The sequence below is a fragment of the Helianthus annuus genome, chromosome 8 (assembly GCF_002127325.2).
Source record: "Helianthus annuus cultivar XRQ/B chromosome 8, HanXRQr2.0-SUNRISE, whole genome shotgun sequence".
Classification (NCBI taxonomy): domain Eukaryota; kingdom Viridiplantae; phylum Streptophyta; class Magnoliopsida; order Asterales; family Asteraceae; genus Helianthus; species Helianthus annuus.
In genome coordinates this window covers 15875170-15880343 of record NC_035440.2, presented here as the reverse complement: position 1 = coordinate 15880343, position 5174 = coordinate 15875170, and the positions used below count along the sequence as shown (strand labels likewise).

Genomic DNA, 5174 nt, shown 5'->3' with positions numbered 1-5174 from the left:
TATTTTTATGTTTTACTTAGTTTATTTAATTTAATGTTAGTACAAACATATTAGTTTGTTTCATTATTTAGATATATTTTTTATGTATTTTCTATACATATATTGTTTTACCACTGTATTTGCCTCGAATTTTGTTTCTATATTTGTTTATTTATATGTAGAACTATAGGATATATTCATTGGTTTTTATAAATAAAAACAATCAAAAGTTTTTAAAATACAACAACTTCAGTTATTGATTTAAGCTTGTTCACATGGATATTATTAATAAGAGTAAATTACTTTTTGAGTCCATGTGTTTAAGTGGTTTTAACCACTTAAGTCCAAAATCAAAAAGTTTAACGCCCTGAGTCCCTAGTCATTTACTTTATAACGTTTTGAGTCCAATTTTGTTCATTTTATAACGATTTGAATCCAAAAAATTGGACTCAAAAGGTTAAAATTTGGACTCAAAAGGACTCAAATGGTTAATGAAAATGTTTATAGAGACTCAGGTTGTTAAACTTTTTGCTTTTGGACTCAACTAGTTAAAACCACTAAAACACAAGGACTCAAAAAGTAATTTAGCCCATTAATAAAAAAGTTTAGTTGGCATACCTCTACAATGTGAAAATAATACATGGTGAGAGACTAGTAGACTTGTACTGATAACTCGTGTAAATGTATATATATCTTACTAGAGTTTTGTTTTCTAATTAAATTGCTATCGATGTTCAGAAACAAATAAATAAATAAAAGAAACCCAAACCAAATAAGAGGTATCGAATTTGTTGAATAAAGAGTACGGCTTAATTTTCGTTTTGATCTTTATATATTGACCTTAACCTGAGGCCTAAACGTTTAAACATTCAAACCCAATTAAAATAATCATCAAACATCGATTAAAATGGGAGGGCCCGGTTTTTCATCGTGCACAGGGCCCAAAATTTTTATAACATTTTCGGAGACGGCCCTGCAGATCACCACATGTTGTTTAAGGAGTTAAACTACAGGTTTAGGTATTTTACTTTGAGCTGGACCCATGTGACATATAATTAAAATTGAAATGCTATATATGTAAAGTTGTTCTCTTTTTTGGTATCAGTTCTGATTCCTGAATGTGTAACTTGAAATGATTGATTTGAGTCCTTTTAACGGTTTGGTAATTGTTGTGGTTCATGCACATAAGGTGCCCCACTGAGTTTGTTAGCTTATGTCATCGTTTTGAAGTAAAAACAGCCCCAATAATGAATTATCAATAATATGAATTAACATCTCTCCAATAATGAAGTTGGAGTCAGGGTTTGGGAGTTAGACATTCTAAAAACATATACGCGGATATTGTTTGTTTGGTTAATAAATATCAAAATGCATCCTGTGGTTATTAGTGTCATCTATTTCTGATTGGAAACATCGAAAAACTTGTTTCATTGCCTTTGAAATTATATGATACAATTTTCTTGTATCTCTTCCATAAGAAGCAAATGAGTGAATGTCCGAACCGACATCAGTTGGTGTCAATGAGGATGACAATGTGGCCCTAGAGTACAACACTAACAATGTCAAGAAAGCAAAGCTCAATTCAACACTAGCTTAACTCTTCGTTGATCCTGTGCTTGCAGATGTACCGAAAAAACCAATTCTATCAGATGTTAACACCCTGATCAGCTTGGAACTCGGTAGTGCTATGCGTGTTTCTGTACATAAATTAGACAACACATCTTTTGCTATATTATTAATTGATTATGCTTGCTTGGTTTCTTACTTTCAGCTTCGTATATCACTAATGATTGCTGGTTGCTTTTATTGGACACAGATGTTGCTGTGATGAATTCTGCAACAATCAAGGATTTGAAACCTTTTGTTGAGAAAAAAGGTCAATGAAATGGAGCAGTCAAAGATGAGCCATGAGGCCATCGCCATATTTGCTTGGTATTTCTCTCTTTTTTCTGTTACTTGGTTGTTTCTCATTTGTGACTGAGTTATTCTTGTTTAAACTTATACATTTGAAATGGTGATAGGGGCAGGTAGAGGGTAATGGGTCAAAACGGGTGCCTTTATCAGCGTGCTGTAACTGGTTGGGTTGGACCGACCGACCAGCCAACGCTTTGTGTTCCGATTTTTTTTTTTATTTCATAAATATTCAGTGTATTGAATGTGATTACAAACAACTTAAGAGGCCAAATACATTGGGTTTTGTTTTCAGGTTATTTTGTATACATAATCTGTTTGACCCGTTATCAATCATATCCAACCCGTAATAACCGGTTTTCAAAAGTAAATACTTTTTTCCAATGATAACTTTTGTGGTGAATTCCTTGAAACAAATAGTCATTTTGCGTTTTAGAGCTTCCATCGGTCCATCTGTCGGTTGTGTTTTCTATCTCTCATACCACAATGAAAAGCTTCTGAACGAGGCTGCAGTTCTTCAAGATCATGGTGTACGAAATCACTCTCAGTTCTTCAAGATTGAGGTCTTATCCGTTAAGGCAGCTTTCGGTGAAGCAGGATCAGTATGCACTGTGTTTAAGGAGTTGAACTACGGGTTAAGGTATTTTACTACGAATTGGGACCTATGTGACATAAATAAAAGTGCTATGTTATATGTGTGAAATTGTTCTCTTTTTGGTATTTGTCCTGAATGTTTAATTTGATATAATGGAGTCATTTTACTGGTTTGGTAATTGTTGCATTTCTTGCACATAAGGTGTTCGATGTATTGCCCCAACGAGTTTTTATGCAGCCTATGACATCATTTTGCTGTAAAAATAACCCCAATGCCTGATGCCCAACATGTTATCTTTTGGATTTGGTTCATTTGTTCATCAATAATATGAATTGGAGTCGGGTTTTTTAAGATCTGTTTTTGAAAATGGGATTCTCAGCCTAGCATGTCTTTAGTGATTGTTGGTTGCTTGTATTAGACACAGATGTTGCTGTGATGAATTCTGCAATACTCAAGGATTTGAAACTGAGAAAAATAGGTCAATGAAATGGAGTAGTCAAAGATGGGTCATCTTCATATTTTTTGGTATTTCTCTTTCCTTTGTTACCTAGTTGTATTTCATATAAATGGTATGAAATTGCCTCCTTCATGACTAGGTACCATGAACTGCTTGCTATTTCTCATGTTTTTTGCGAATACTATTTTTCTCATTTGTTGATTATCCAAAAATAAATATTTTTTTCCAATGATAATTTTTGTGGTAAATTTCTGAAAAAATAGTCATATTGCACGTTTAGAGCTTCCATTTGTTGGTTGTGTGTTCAGGAAGCATGTTGTGTGGCGAAAATTTTGTCTTTCATACCACAATGAAAAGCTTCTGAATGATGCTATAGTTCTTTAAGATCATGGTGTACGAAATCACTCTCAGGTAAGTGTGACTTGCATCATTTATATTTAGTTTTGCTGTGTGATCGGGTCTCTAAATCAGACTGTTACACTAACTGATTCTTTTTTTATTGTGTTTGGTTATCTAACTCGGATTCTTCAAAGCGACACTCGCGAAGGAGAAAACATAGGTTTTTTCATGGTCTCAACAGAAGGGAATGAATTGCTGATCCTTAAGTATGTTCCTGTGTATTAAATGTTCTGTTTTACAGATGAAAGTCGACCATGAATCTTAGAAAGTGGTTTAGAATTATATCTCTTTTGTGGAACTGCTTCTGATCCAGAGGAAATGAGTGAAACTGTTTCAGGATAGAAACTGCAGCCGCTCGTGTGTTCTTTGATGGATATTGGGGTGTGTTCTCTGTGGCAGTGGTTGCTGGGTTGTCATTTGAATTTAATCAGTAAATGATGTGGATTTGAAATGTTGAAGCGGATTTTTAGAATAAGAAGATTGAAGGATGGTTTAGAGTGTGTGGCTGGCTGTTTATGTGAATAACTATTTTAAACCCAATGCGGTTAAGTGAACTTTTTTTTTTTTGGTTACAATTCAGTTTAATTGGCCTTTATATTAGGTTTTTTTTTTCTTTCATTAGTTACAATATTATGAATTGTATCCTGAAAGGTTTGGTTTGAACTTGAGTGATGCATGACTGCTTGGCTCTCTCGTTATTGTTTGATTTTGGCGTATCTGGAAAACCTTTTTTATCTAAGTGGCAGAGCTCGGGCTCGGCTCGTTTGCACCCCTAGTTGCGGCGAAACGAAGCAAATGATAAGGTAAAACAAACGTTACTTGAAAAAGAAGCATCTTGTTTAGAAAGCCAAACCGTCAGAAAATCGGTTCAGTTTATCATCGTACCGTTTTATGATACCAAATAATACTCTATTTTGAATACGTGTTTGTTTTTAACAAAACTTATGCGGAAATGTCAAGGGAAAAAATAACTAATCTAAGTAAATAATTGTTGGTGCATATGTTTGTGTCTGTAACTTGTTCTTATTTGACGTTGTAATAGGTCGGGCTTTTGCTTATCGAGTCTGTATGTTCTGTCAGTCGACCAAGTCAGATATCCTCCTATCTGACTTTGGTACGACAGTTGTCTCTTTTATTATGTAAGTCTAAACTAATGCATGTTGCATTTGGTTTGTATGTTATGTCTGTCTGTGTGTGTTTATATAAGTTCTGCTGCAACTGTCACAGTTTGCAGGACTGATTTGCAGCCTCTCCACGAATAACCCCTTCTTCGTGGGATGTCATCTGTCACGAAAGACTTCTTTCGTCATAAAGGGTGTGTGACGGAGAACCTCTTCTTCGTCACATGGTTTTTCATGGAAACAGTGACGAAGAACCTAGTTCTTCGTCAGCTTAGGTCTTTCGTCACCCCATTTATGCTCTTCGTCATGATGTGGGCTGGGCTGTAGTATATAAACCGCACTTGGTCTTCTGTGTGAAGCATGAGAGCATAACCTACCGAGAGTATTATCAAACATTGTGTGTATGTGTTTGTTATCTGTTCTCATCCATTAATCAATAGACTATGAATCTTTTGGTTACTTTGTGTTTGGTTTACATCCTCACGGGGATTCCGCACTCGTGATTGTGTTTGTTATAAACAAGGATTAGGTTACGTAATCGATCCTCCAACGGACCTACAAGTGGTATCAGAGCTTTGTTTAAAACCAAACATAGTTGTGTTTTTATCAAGTTTTATGTGATTTTCGGAAACTGTTACTATTTGACTTTCATAATTTTCTGAAAAAGTCTTTAAAATCTGTTAAGATCTTGTTATTTGCTAAAAGTTTTATC

General features: G+C 34.7%; 1 long non-coding RNA gene across 5 annotated transcripts; it reads left to right on the top strand.

The window, feature by feature from the left end:
- Window positions 1–1287: 1287 nt before the first annotated feature.
- LOC110872199 lies at window positions 1288–3905 on the top strand. 5 transcript variants are annotated; one of them, XR_004864737.1, is made up of 5 exons: window positions 1288–1658; window positions 1796–1911; window positions 2327–2530; window positions 2904–3010; window positions 3251–3905. It is a non-coding gene; the product is annotated as an uncharacterized LOC110872199 (long non-coding RNA). The 5 variants fall into 5 exon arrangements; XR_002554274.2 differs by having other exon boundaries at window positions 2904–3905; XR_004864736.1 differs by having other exon boundaries at window positions 2327–3010.
- The last annotated feature ends 1269 nt before the right edge of the window (window positions 3906–5174 follow it).